Source organism: Camelus ferus, chromosome 21 (genome assembly GCF_009834535.1).
Source record: "Camelus ferus isolate YT-003-E chromosome 21, BCGSAC_Cfer_1.0, whole genome shotgun sequence".
NCBI lineage: Eukaryota > Metazoa > Chordata > Mammalia > Artiodactyla > Camelidae > Camelus > Camelus ferus.
This window is the reverse complement of record NC_045716.1, coordinates 1,114,229-1,129,168: the sequence shown is the minus strand read 5'-3', so window position 1 is coordinate 1,129,168 and position 14,940 is coordinate 1,114,229.

The following is a 14,940-nucleotide window of genomic DNA, read 5'->3' as shown; positions in this document are numbered from 1 at the left end:
TTGAGGCTGCAATCAAGGTGTGGGCCGGAGCTGCGCTCTCATCTTCACTGGGGACGGGTCTGCTTCCTCACTCATGTGCTTGATGGCAGCCTTCTGTCCTCTGTGGGCTCTTGGACTGAGGGCCTTAGTTCAGTGGGCTGTTGGCAAGGGGCCACCCTCTTTGCCACCTGGGCCTTGCCAGCACAACTAGTTTTTTTCCTCAAAGCCAGCAAGGGAGTCTCAGCAAAGTGGACCTCATAATCTTAGTAATGTAGCCATGTGTCCTGTTACCTTTGCCATATTCTGTTGGTTGGAAGCAAGTCATGGCTAATTACTCTAGAAAATAATAACAAGAATGGAAAAGTGGCCAAAAGTAGGAAAATTATGAAGTAGTATAAACATCATTCTTTATCTGTAGTGGTTCCTGACCCCTTTCCTCTGATGTTATTTGAATTTCACTTTTCTTCTTGAGAGAAGGTTTACCATCTCCTTCGGACTCCCTCTGCTTTCCCAGTCGGCCTGGCGGTGTGCCAACTCAACAGTGTGTGTTTCTGTGGCCCCAGCTGGCAATCTGCAGATCTCAGGATCCTGAAACAGTTTATGGTCCGTTCTTAGGGTCTCTGCTATTTGATTCCTTTTGAGGCTTTTCATTACGGTGCTCGAAAGACAGTCTGCATTTTCAAAATGGAGCATAAGGCTTAGTGAACGTTAGGTACGTGTGTCAGATCTGGTGACTGGTGGGCCCCCCATGTAACTACAGGGCCGGGGGCGTCTGGGGGTGGCCTGTGAAAGGAGCCTCCTCACAGGGATCTGTAAAGCTTGGTCTCAGTCTCACTGTATGTCCTGGGGTGTTTGTTCTTTTTCAGAATATTCCCTGTGTACTTGACTAAAATTGTTCTGTCCAAGGCCAGTCAGATACCTGCTAATGTGAATAATGGTCCAGAGCAGTTTGGAAATGGAGACGACCCCGCTCTGTCAGTCTCATTTTAGTGAAAAACTAGGTAAAGTGGTTTCTTTTACATGATCAAGTAACTTTGTAATTAATTGCACTGACTTCTGTCTCTCTCGTTAGACTGTGGGCTCCTTAAGGACAGAACAAGGAACCAGGGCTTTTATTTTTTAATTTGTCTCATGAAGTGTTGTTGATTTATAGTGTTACACTAGTTTCGGGTGTACGACATAGCGACTTGATACTTTTATAGGTTATATTCGTTGAAAGTTCTTGGAGCACAATGGTTATATTTCCCCGTGCTGTACAATATGTGCTTGTTGTTTGTTTTATACATAGTAATTTGTATCTTTTAATCCCTGACCCCTGTCTCGCCCCTCCTTCCTTCCTTCTCCCCTTGTGGTAACCGCTAGTTTATTCTATATATCTCTGAGTCTGTTTCTGTTTTGTTATATTCCCTAGTCTGTTTCATTTTTTAGATTCCACATTTAAATGATAACAAACCATGGCTTTTTTCACACATCTGTGTATCCCACCACCTTCCACAAACTGGGTCATACTAAGCTTCCAATAAATACTTGGTGAAAGGATAAATGCTGAATGTACACTTACTTAATTATATAGTGGTTTGCTTTTTGCCTCAGGGTAAACTAAAATGATCCATGTGGACAGCAGAGGGCACTGCTAAATAAGCACAGAATTTTCAGACTTGAGGGATGGATCAACTTGAGAAGTCATGCTCTTGAAAATTTATTTTCAATCTGTGGGAAATGGCACAGATAAAAATATAAATAAGTTTTATGTGCTCACAGCCCCCCCTTTTCTTTCTAGCATACCTCTAAAATTACCCTCTCTACTGACATTAAATATGTGATTTGACTCATTATTTGCTCAAAATATAGATCAATTTTAAAATAAAAGCTTGTTTGGGTCAGGGGTGGGTGGGGGGTGTTTTTTTCTAGATTATAGTTTTGTTTATACCCATATCCCATGATGATTTCATTTTTTCATTGCAAAAGCTTAGTGTATTAAATAAAATTTCAAGATCAGATCACGGAACAAGAAACCCCTGCTCTGAAACTCGGTGAACTGGCTAAATCCTGGTGGTGAGAGACATACATCGCTACTGTTGTGCCTGCAAACTTTTCCGTTTAAGGGCAGCCCTCTCTAGGTGGGGGCAGTAGGGGAAGGGCACGCTGTGATCTCTCCAGTGCTGCCTTTGCCTCTGTATTTTGGATTCCCTAGTCAGTGCACCCTCCGCGCTGGGACGGCTCAGTGAAACACTGAGTGATCTCGGTCCAATGACTCCTCCCGACTTAACTTATTTTGCTTCCCTTGCCTGAGGTTCTGTAGGAGAATGTGTGTCTAAATACCACAGATCCTTCCTGAAGAACGTGAGGGTGGGGGCACTTTGGAATTCTAAGTTACAACTAGAATAGAATAGTTACCTACAAAGTTCATGTAATCTGCATTAAAAAAAAAACTAAAACAAACTTTACACTTTAATATGCCTCGAACCAAATGACTTAACCAAAACTTCATGGTGTTTCATCTTCTCTTTTCTGAGCATTTCAGTTCTGAATTCCTCTCTGAGGTCACTTTTTCCATTGCAGCCCCAGCAGGAAGCCTTGCGCTGCCAGCAGCCCAGTGGTTCCTGCCAACGTTTATAGTTCTTCTAGACAGAAGCTCTTTATTCATCTGCCGTATTTAACTTGACTGTTTATGTGTGCAGAATAATGTCGTATTCTCTGAACAATTAGTACAATTTTCCTTCCTTTCAGACCAAGGCTGGCCCGTTCCTTACCACCCCCACTCCTGCAGCCTAATCCTCTTAGTAATCTTTGAAGGAGAGCTGCCTGGGCTCCCCAAGGAACAAGGATGGGACAATCCCGTGACTTACTGGGGGGGTCTGCCTTTAAAATGTTTAGATGATTCTGGAAGATTAACAACCAATTTAACTGAAATCAAAGATTGACTTTTTAGATTTCAGAGTACTTGAATGGAGGTAATGTTAAGGAAGTATTTAATTAAAGTTCATTAATTTACTAACATACTTGTTGATCTTCAGACGTTAACTGGGCTCCTCCTCTGTGGCTTAGATGACTGTGGTAAGGGCTGAGGCTACAAAGGTTAGCGTGATGTGCCCTGTGCCCTCGAGGAGCTCAGATAGCCAGTTACAACTCTCACTCTAAGAGTGTTGCCATTGTCAGGAACGCGCATCACGCAGCATGTGACGTTTACGCAGTTTACCTAACCGTGAAAAGGTTCAGCAACTTTTGGTGAATTAAAACAGGTTTTAAACAAGCACTGTGTGTATATCATTTGTCCCAAAGGGCTGAACGTTGAACAGGATGCAGAGAAATATTCCACAGTGCACTTCTCCAAGACATTGTCTGGCTTGAAAAGAGAAAATCTATGTGTACGAGATAATTTGAGAGCATTACAGGCAGTATTACATAAAAATGCTAAATGATAGTTGTATAGTATTTTATTCACTACTAAACGCTTCAGGACGCTTTGATTCTCACCACAGAGCTGGTGTTATTTACTTGCTATTATTAATTTATTATCCTTATGTAATAGATGGAGAAATTAGGGCACCAGGTGGTTAAGGAACAGCTTCATGCAGTAGCTAGTGAGGACTAGAACCAGGTCTCTCAGCATCTAGCCCACTGGGCTTTTCAGAATCTTGTATAGTACAGAGAAATACATTAGGATGTGTCACACTGCCTTTGAGAAGAAGAAAATAACTCTCCTCAGTCCCGAGGGAGCTAGGAAGTGGTTTAGGGGCCAGCTATAGTGTCCCCTTGTACTCTAGAACAAATCTACCCAAATGTCAAGCTGCGTGTGGATAATTTGTAAAAGCATATTCATAGGCAACATATTTATAAAGTTTTATTCCAAAGAATAAATACATTCATGCCCATGCTCTTATACAGGCAAACCTAAAACAATATTTAGTGTTAAATGAAAAACAGCTCCAGGTTGGAGGTGAATTCTGTGCTGGTACAAAGAGCAGCCTCAGGGAACTCTGAAATGATGATCTCACCCTCAGGGCGGAAGGGTCTTGCATCCTACAGATCCCCCAGATCTGCCTGCTGTTGCTTGAGATCTGACTGTAATTCTGTTTCTTAATCATGAAGCTTTGATCCAGTTTAATTTGACAAGCATTTTTGCAGGACCCTGTGAGCAAGGCCCAATGCTAAGATTTTGGGGGACTATAAGCCCAAATAGTGTATTATTAGACTCAACAGATTAAGTTAATCAGTTAAAATTGTTATACAAGTTTCTAAATGTTTATTCTCAATTTCTTTACCTACCTTATCGCAGACCAGCAATATTTTGTTGACTGACACCTGTGTACGGACCACACTTTGAGTAGCATGTGTGAGAGCTCAGATGAGAAGTGCTGAGAGCCTGAAACCCAAGAGTAGCCGAGGTATGTTAGGATGGGCAAGATTATGATGCTGCTGGTTCACAACCTTGGGAATTTCCTGGGTGACATCTGAAACTGGCCCCCGTACGTGGAGGGCCAGGAGAGACTGAAGGGAGAGGCAGACCACTCAGTCTGGTAGGTGGCAGTTTGAATAAGTGAGGGAACTTACGTACGAGGCTTGCCTTGGGCAGCTGCAAGACAAGTACATCTCTGCACCTGCCCTCCGGAATCTTAAAAGTTTATACTGAGGCCTTAACTGGGTTCAGTCACATATTCAGTCCAGATGGTTAACAACACATTAGCATCTCAAGGCTGTGTCCTTGAGAACGTCTCACACTGTGGATCCCCTGTGTGTTCCAAGGACAGGGGAGGGGTGAGGAGCCTCCATTGCCCTGGGGGTCAGCTGAGGATCACGTCCTCTTGATAACCTTTCCAACAGCTTCAGTAACAACCAGTGAATCAGGTAAGCAAATGTTTATTTCTTGCTCACGTTACTAGTCCCCTGGAGCTCTTACTCTGGGGAGCAGGGCAGCAGAGCCTCCGGCAGCTGGGACGCTGTTGGCTCCAATGGCAGGAAGAAGAAAGCACTGCAGTGTCACACACGCAATTAAACACGTCCAGGAGGAGCAGCGTGTCACCCCTGCCCACGTTTTATCGGCCAAAGCAGGTCGCACAGCTGGCCACGATCAAGGAGAGGAAGTGTCAGTCCACCGTGTTCCTGGACTCAAGAGGGAACAGTTGGAGACCAGCATTCCCAGGCCGTGAAAAGGGGAGGAGGGACAGCATGAGGTGAACCTAACAACTGACCAGCTGCGGGGACGGGAAAGGAGGGGGCGTTAAACCTCAAGGCACTCCGAGTCACTTTAATGTGGATGAGTTTCAGGTGGCAGCGGGGAGACAGTGAGAGGACTTTACAGGAGGGACCCTGAGGTGGGAAAAGGGCCGACCTGGGGGGCTGAGGAGGAGGGGAGAGTTTGGAAGACAGACTTTCCCCACTTTTCTACTCAGGCTCTGGATTTAACATCTGAGCCCGGAAGGGAGATCTTTTATCATCAGGAAGCTGGGATCACGGTGGACCGTGGGCGGTTACACAGACAAGACCGTCTGGTCTTCACTTCCTAAGAATGAGGGGAGAGCATTGGTGCCTGCCGTCTAGGGGGGTTGGTTGAACCCTGCAAGAATACTTCTGAAGGAAGCTGGTTAATGTGGACACGTGGATGGGCCTGGGTTTCTGAGGCTCTGGGGACCTTCTTTGGAGGATGGATAACTGTCTAGTGGGATCGTGAGCCTGGAGTGTTCGTGTAGATCTCGGGGGCTTCCAGGGCGTATCAGCCTGGGATAGGGACAGAAAGCCGGGGAGACGCCAGTCCGCAGGGCTTCTCATCGGTCCAGGCTCATCCTGCAGTGCTCTGTCCACGGTAAGCCTCCACCGTGTCCTCCTAACCCCTGGCCACACGATCTTTTCATGCTCTCGGGCACTTGGGGAGTGCTTGGTTCTGGCACTGAGCTCCATGGCATGCAGAGCAACTTTCAGACTCTCCGTCTAGACACGCTTTCCCGGCCAGATGGTCCTCTCTGCTGTCTTAATAAGTTGTTGGCTGGAGGTCCATATGGGTTTGGGGTCTGAGATTTCACTGGAGCCTGGGGCCAGCAGCGGGCAGTTGGGGACTGGCTGCTGGCCTCAGATTCTCCCCACGTGGATGAGGGGATTTCCCCTGGAGTGTCTGTTGTCTCTCCTCTGCACCAGGAACTCAGTTGGGGGGGGGGGTGTGGAGCGGGGTCAGGGCGGAGGGGATGGAGCACAGGCCTCTGCCGAGTGACCCAGTCCAGGGTCCAGCCGCCTGCTTTTCCTCTGACCTGTCCCCACAACCAGTTTTTTTTTCCCCCTGGTTTTATCTTAGGGGTAGAAAAAAATATGGTGACCATTTCCAGATCTATTTTTCTTCCAAATATACTGTTTTTGCCAAGATTTCAGGTTTTGAAACTCAAAAGGCCAGAATTTGCCTCTTTTGTTCTATAGTATAATCCCATCCCCGAGGCACTGTGCCAAGGAGGCCTATATAGGGAAAGGTTCACATGTAACAGGAATTACTGAGGAGGGAAAACATATCAGTTAATACAGCAAAATATTATCCTGCTACATCCGCAAACAGAAGGTGTTAATTACAGTTAACACGTGTAATTAGACTCACAAGAACTATTTAATTTTCTTAGTGTATATCATATCTTGCTAATCAGACTGCACCCTGCCTACTGGTAATGCAGTACTGGGTGCAGAGTAAGAGCTCAGTAAGCCGTTCTATTTGATCACATTCAAGGGTTCATAAACAGGCTGCTCCTCACCCAGTCCCACCCCTGCCGCTCCAAGGAGAGGACAGGGACCAGCCGCCTTTCCGCCCTGTCAACCGTGTAGGAAGGGGAGCTGCCTGTTCTTGGGCCAGAAGAGAGGCCGCACTCGTCCCGTGCCGTCTGCTCGTGTAAATGTGCTCAAGCTGTGAGATCCAGGGTGTTTTGATCCCTTGCCTTAGTAGTTTTGAGAAATCAAAACAGGATTTTCTAAACAAAATGTATCTTCTTAGTATTTAAGTACACATTCTTTCCTATGCTAAACCTGCGCGTTTTAATTTATCCAACAGTTTTGGGGAGGAATGTGGACCCGTGAACACTGCTAAATTTGGAAACTCTACTTAGAAATGGCAATTTGCTACTCATAATTACAGAATGATGACGATTATAATTCTGTTTACGACTACAGATAGGGACAGTGCGGTTTTATAAATGGGTGAAACATCATTCAGCTCTTCTTCCATCCCAGGTAAGACCACTGGAAAACGTGGTTCCTGTAAACACAGCCAGAGGTGTGCTCTTCCTCGCCTGTAGGCTCTCATCCCAGTCCTGTAGGGCTAAATGAGTGTAATTCACCCTCTTAGGGCCTTAGGGTTCCACCCTGTGAGATGAAGGAGCTGACGCAGGCAGCGCGAGGCCCGTGAACGGCCCACCTGCCTGCACGGGAAAGACCTTACCGCGTGCATCCTTTCCATCAGCACTTTATCACTTTCTTCCCACCTCCACTCTTATATTTAAAAAAAAAAAAAAGTTCTTCTAGTCATGGGTTTTGATACCCCCCTCAGAAGCGTGCTCCTGTGAGTCTCTGCGGCTCGGGAGGCCGTCCAGAGGGGTGTGGCGGCTGTGTGAGCTCCTCAAGCCTCAGCCTCTCGTCTGTCAAATGATGGACAAAATATGTCCCTCTAGGTTGTGTTTTCCTCACACACTGGGATGATTCTATGGTGATAAACAAAGCTTGGCCCATAATAAGCGGTCAGGGCTCCTCTCCTTTGCAGTCTCCAGGCACTTCCCACTGATGTGCGGGTTGCCACCTTAGGAGGGGATACACAGTAACCAGCTGAGAGCCAGGTCTCCAAGGAACTGGACCTAGATGTGCAGTCGGGTGGGAGGAGGAGGCAGGAGGCCACCAGAGATCAGCTTTGTCCCTGAGCCTGCTACTGCTGCTGGCAATGATGATAATAAAATTTTTGGCCCCATTTTGGGGAACCCTTTAAACTCAGATAAATTGCACAAGAATAAGACAGCTAGACAGCTACCAGCTATGTCACTGGAGGCTTATCTTAAGTAAGGGAAGTTTCCACTGCAGGGAAATGATGTACTGGAATATTTCACTGGGACTGAAAAACAACAGAGTTAAACTTAGCTCAGCACAACACAAAAGCACATTGAAAAGTTCCCTCTAAATAGCATCTGGAATGTTCAGGCTGGGGTCAAGTCATGGGACCTGGCATGGAGCCTTCTGTTGATGGTAGGGATCGGGCCTCCTCTTGAAGGAGTGAGTACGTAAAGGCACATGAAGGAACAAGTAACAACCTGTATTTGTGGAGCATACTTACTGTAGACTGGGGGGTGGAGGGACTTTATTTTGCTCTCTGTGTTCCCAGAGCTTAGGACAGTGCCTGACACGTAGTGGGTGTTCCCTAAGTAGTTGTGGAAGGAAGTAAACAAATGAATACCTATAAAATAATATCAGATGGTGACAAACGTTAAGAAGAAAGTTAAGCAGGGTAGGAGGACAGAATGAAACAGGAATGCACCTTTAGTTAGGGAGGTGAGGAATAACTTTTCTCTGCAGGTGACAATGGAGCAGAGACCAGAATGCAGTGAGGGAGTGAATCTGGCAAGGATTGGTCATGCAAAGATTATCCTTGCAGGCAAAGGAAACAGTAAGTGCAAATGTCCTGAGGTGAGAACATGATGGGATCTCAGAGTCTGCATTTCCAACAAGCTCTCAGGCAATGCTGATGCAGCTGGTACATGGACCACACTTTGAGTAGCAAAGGAGCCTGACCTTGGAGTCTGTAGCTGACATGAGGAGGTCAAAGAACTGAGAGGTAAAGTCATTGCTTGGGAAAAAGAGGATGAAGAATTGCATATGCAAAATAATCTCATTAAGTAAAATTATATGCAAAAATGGGTATTAAAAATATCTGTAGTGTCTTCCACAGTGAGGTCACATTTCAGTGATTTAAATTCTGTTTGTCTTTTTAGACTTCCAGAATTTCTACTGTGTGTATTTATCAGAAAAATATTTATTCTTAAAAAAGTTAATTTTAATATAGGAAATACATTGTTTTCTAAGACACTAAGTTCAAAATGTGTGAAAAGCATTTTTAATTAAAAAATTTATGGACATATGGAAATTGTCTGGGTTTGTTGGCAAAGGCGTCATGGGGGAGATGATTGTGAAGTGAACCTTCATGTCTAAGTAGATGAAACCTAAGTCTGAGCTCTTAGCGACATCTCTCTTCTCTTTCCTCGGGTGGAAGTGAGGAGGAGATGTAAGGGGTGTGGTGTGCTAGTCATCTGTTTCTATGTAACAAATTATCTTACAACTCAGCCTCTTCAAACAGCAAACATTATCTCACAGTTCCTGTGGTTCAGAAATTTGGAAGAAGCTTAGCTGGGTGGTTCTGGCTCAGATTTTCTTAGGAAGCTGCAGCGAAGACACTGGCTGGAGCTGAAGTCATCTGCAGGCTCGACTGGGGCCGAAGGATCCATTTGCAAGGTGGCTCACTGCCATGGCTGTTGGCAGGCGGTCTCAGCACCTTGTCACATGGAGCTCCCCACGTGGGGCTGCTCGACTCTCCGCATACCGTGGCAGGCGGCTTCACTCAGAGTGAGCGATCCTTGGGAGAGACAGGGTAGGGTGAGGGAGGGAGAGAGGAGGAGGGTGCTCCAACACCTTTTAGATGCACACTGCTACTTCTGCTTTTCCTATTTATTCTATTTATTTAGTCTCTAAGTCCAGGCCATACCCCAGGAGAGGGGAATTAGAGTTTACCTTTTAAAAGGAGGAGTATTAAGGGATTTGTGCATATATTTTAAAGCTACCACAGGAGGAATGAAGTATGATGGTTCAAGGGCATCATAATTTTCATTTAAAAGTGGGCTGTGTAAGACTGTAAAACACCCTGGCTTGCTTTTTCAGTCATTGAGCATGCCTGATGTTTAGCATGGTCTGAGATGGAAAAGATAAAGGAGGATGTGATAAGAAGAACTTCTAGAATATAATGCAAGTCACATATATATATTTAAGTTTTCTAGAAGCTACATTAATAGATGTACAGAGAAACGAGTACAATTAATTTTAATAATGTACTTTAACTCAATATATGCAAAACATTTTTATTTCACCATACACTCAGTGTAAAAGTTATTAATGAGATATTTTACATTCTTTTTCCTCTGACCTAACTCCTTGAGGTCTGGTGTGTGTTTCATACTTACAGCACCTCTGTTTGGACTAGCACTATTTCAGGCACTCAGGAGCCACATGTGGCTCATGGTCACCGCAGTGGACAGTCAAGTCTAGAGAGCAGGTCACTGAGAACCTTGGGTAGAATCCATGATGCAAATAGTGGGCCCAATAAGCAGTTTAAGTGGAGGCTAGACTTGTGTTTTGGAAATCACTCTGACTGCCGTGCGGTTAGGACCTGGAGGGATGGAGTGGGTCAGACTGGACTTAGAGAGACTGTTGGGTTACTTCTGTGTAGGAGATTGAACTAGGTTAGTAACTCAGGTGGTGGAGAAGAGGGGACGTAAGAAAGCGCTGGGCTGCACCCCCAGGCCTGCCAGCCCTGCGCTTGTCCAGCCTCAAGGCTGGAGATAGAGTGGGAGTCAGTGACAGACATCAGTGGTTTAGTGGATGGGGGCTCTCGCCTGTCTGAAACAGAGGTCCTGGAGCGACACCCCACCATGTGTGGCGGACAGTGGGCAGGATGTGGCAGCAGTTGGCTACTGGGGTCGGGGTGGGAGTGTCACTGGTTGTAAAGGGGAATAGGTGTCAGGTTGGCTAACCTGTTGTCAGGGAAACCAGCAGAGGGGCCCGCCCCTTTGATAAACTATCATAGTGAGATAATTCTGATTAGAGATTAGAACAATCACCAGCCTGGCCGGGGACAAGTACGTAGGCATTTACTGATTAGGCACTGTGATTAAGGGGGAGGGCCAGTCAGGTGAGCAGGCAGGCGAGGCAGGGACTGGGGGAGCAGGAGGTGGACAGAGGGCAAGAGAGCAGGCATCTGGGTGGCCTGCCCGTAGTGAGTAACAGCTAGTAAGGAGGTGGCTGCTGCTTGGTCCAGTGACTGCTCGGATGTGGGAAAGTAAGTGGTCAGAAGAGAGAGAAGCCTAGAATGATTCCAAGGCTCCTGGCTTAGGTGATTCAGGGAATTCAAGAAGGAAACACTGGGCACAGAACATATTTTGTTCTGGGAGGATGGCAAGTGGAGACTTCAGATGTGGCTTTGGAAGCTTCTCCTGAGGGTAACTGTGGAGGACGGAAGTGGCGGTCTGCGGACAGTAGGATGGGTGGGTCGGGGACTTAGCAGGGAGACGCACCTCCAGGAGAAGCATCACAAAGCCTCCTCCCTCTCTGTACCGTCGCTGTGAAGCCCTAGAACACGGTGGAGAGTTCTCGTCTTCTCAGTTGCTTACTGTGGAGGCAGAATTAGCTGAAAAGGAGGGAGCAGAGCCACCTCAGGTTTCCAGCGGCCTGGTCACTTGGGAGCAGGAGAGATGCCACAGGAGCCACGCTGAGTGGTCCTCAGCGACAGGCAGGAACCCCTTGGCCTGAGTATTGTGCTGTCTTATTGAGGGGGACTAGGAGGAGAAGGAAAAGTGTCCGGATAAGGTGTCAGAACTGAAGAACCCCTGTCCTGGAGTGCAGGGTGGACCCTCGTATGTGTGTATCCTGTCAGTGAAGTATGTCCAGCTACCTCCCTGTCATTACTAGATGCCTCGATGCCAGGATTGCAAACCAGAACGCCTTCAAGGGCCGTGCAGACGACCTACCGGAGCGAAGCAAGTGCAGAGAGCGCACGATGCATTTGGCCAGTGGGAGCGGCTGCCCCTCAGGTCCGTGAGGCTTTTGTGAAGAGGCAACAGGGGCCTCGTTGCCAGATATTCTGCTTTTTGTGTGTGTGAACTTTTTGTGATGTTGTCAGCCTTCTAGCTATTGGGTACACTTCATTTAAACACTGAAACCCCGGTAAGACATGCCCGTAGGCTCCAACCAGCCCATAGTCCACCAGCAGTCAACACCAGTCTCAACGCCTTACTTGTGTCGTGGTGTAGCGTGCTTAACTGTGTTTTTCTACTTATGTCTCCTACTTTACCCACCAGTTTCATGTGGGTTGCTTTTGTATGTTTGCTTTTTGTTTGTTTTTAATTCTCCAAGAGAAATTACAATGGGGCCAACCCTATTTGTTGATTAACCTCCTTTCTAGGAACTGGATAGAGCTGTGTGAGGCACTGAGGTGTGTCACTCTGTGAGAGACCTAACACAGCAGACCACACAGAAAATGCCATGTTCCCGTGGCAGGTTCGGACCTCACAGCTGGGGTGGGAGAGGACTAGCCAAGATGCAACTGGCCATTTTTCAGTGATGCCTCCTCTAATAAATTGACAGATTATTTGAAGTAGGTCCTTATTTACTAACAGAATGAAACATAGGAGTCACTCACAAAGGTATTAGGTCTCATGATGAAAAAATATTTTTTTCAGTGCTCAAGGCTAAATATATATTTTAAGGTTGAAGGAAGAATGAGATAAGAGAGAAAATACAGGAAGAAACTAGTTGGGGAAAACAGGAGAGAAGTACATGGGATGAGATGGACGAGCTGTGCCTCACCCATGGGTGCTATGGAGCTACTCCCCTTAGGCTTATGGAAGAGGGGCAATGCATCTCTCATCGTGTTCCTTATCCCTCTTCCTTCTTCTCTGGGGCAGGGTTGCTGCAGACGGGCGAGATTCTGGGACACTGGACCATGTTTGCCAGTAGGTCCATTAAAAAATCGTGTACTGTCTACTAAAAGATTGTGCACAATGTCCATACAAAGACTTATACGCAAATGTTCACAGCAGCTTTACTCACAATAGCCAACGACTGGAAACAGCTTGAACGTCCATCAGTGGGTGAATGGATACACAGTGTATGTCCATACAATAGAATACTCAGCGATGGAAGGGAACAAACTGCTGATGTACACATGATGCCTCACAAAACATTCGGCTGAACAAGAGGAGACAGAGCCCAAAGAGTTCACATCATGTGATTCAATTTATACCAAATTCTAGAAGAGGAAAATCTAATTTATAGGGACAGTACACAGATCGGTGGTTGCTTGGGGCTTGTGGTTGAGGGTGTGGAAAATGGAAAAGCGTGATGGAATTTTCAGGAGGGGTGATGGAAATGACTGTATCTTGACTGTGGTTGCGGTGGTTACATGTGTGGTTATAGTTTCAAAACTCAACACGCTTACACTTCAAATGCGAATTTATTTATTTATTTATTTATTTATTTATTTATTTATTTTGGTAAATTATCCCTCCATACAGTTGATTCAAACAGAAAGGTCACGAGCAAAGGTCAAGTTCTCGCTGGCGCTCTCCTGCACCTTTCACCTGTGCTGCGGAGGCAGTCAGGAGGGCGAGCTCTCCTTTCTGCTTCCATGTGGCCTGACTGAGGGGAAAGTCAGGGCCTTCCTGCTCAGGACATGCCCAGATGCCCCTTTGCTCCGGTCTCGCACCCGTCTGGTTTCCTGTCTTCCTTTATGGCAGGGGAGGTGTGGTGAACTCTTGAAGTTGGGTTTGGGCTCATGGGGAGGAAAAGCGTCCCCTCTCTACGCCTTCAGACTTGCTCAGGGGCTCCAGCCCAGCTGGCAAAGGCGCCGCACTGGGGACGAGAGCCCAACTTCAGCTGAGAATGGGACACTTTCTCTGCTTTTCTTCACCATTGTTCTCAGGTACGGAGCTCCCTCAGGGTCATTTTGGAGAAAGGTGGCTGAGGTTTAGGACATGCTTTTGATAATGCCAAAACCCTTGGTAAATTGTCTAAACATCATAATTATTTCTAAAATGAGCTTTCCATTGTCGCAGTGTGCTCACCCAGGCCCTAGGGCCTTTGCACATGTCGTTGCTTCAACCAGGAAGCCCGTTCTCCAGTCTCAGTGCCTCTCTGGCTTGTCAGACACTTATTTTTCAAAACTCCAGCTTGAGTCCTTGTCCCTTATCCTTCCCACCCAACAGTCTCAAAGCAGATTTGTGTATTTCTTGCTACATGGTACAAAAGAAGAGACAAGGGCTCTTGAGTATCATGTAAGTCTGAATTTACGTCTTCACCTGCCACTTTGTGACTTTAAGCATGTTATTTATCCTCTCTGAGCCCCAGTATATATATATAATTACCAAGGTTTAAAGATTGATATACATATTTATGGGTCTTTTTTCTTTTCATTTCTAAAGCGGTGATGATAATTCCTACTTTTTAGGCCCTTGTATATATTATATGAAATCATTAAAGTACACAATTTGCCAAATGAAGATGCATAATATATTCTAGCTATTATTATGAGACACCAGTGGTAGAAACAGCTACCAGGCTGTTCTTGCATCTGGGTGTGGACATTTGGCACGGAGACAGTGGGATGTGAGTGCTGTGTGTCACTCCTGGGGCGTGGATTTTAGAAGACGGTGTCCCCTGTCCACCTCTCATTCACCTTGCACTGGCTGGAAGCAGGAGACAAAGGGGCCCTAGGAGGTGGTGGGACCACAAGATAGACGGAGCCTGGGGCCCTTGCATCACCATGTGGAGACAGCTGCCTGCCACCCAGCAGCGCCTGCGCTGGACTATATGAGCAAGAAATAAGCTTATTTTGTGTTGAGTCCCTGACGTGCTGGGGTTAATTTATCACAGTAGCTAGCGTTAATTACCCTGGTGAATTTAGAAATGGGCGTTTTGAAGTCGGGGTGAATGTAAGGAAAACCTAAAATACGTTGCACTGACTCAGCAGATAGACGAAGGGGTGGCATGGACCCTGAGATCGCAGGCTGGGTGATGGAGGCCTGTGGAAGCGATGGCAAAGCATTTGGTAAATCTGTCGCTACTGATCATTTAAAAAGCAGGCCAAGTGCCTGACAAGTCTGTCTCCAGGGAAGGGACTGGTTATCACTTAGTGTGTTTAGCAAAGTATGACAAGACAGAGAGACGCTCAGACAAGAAATGGTTTGT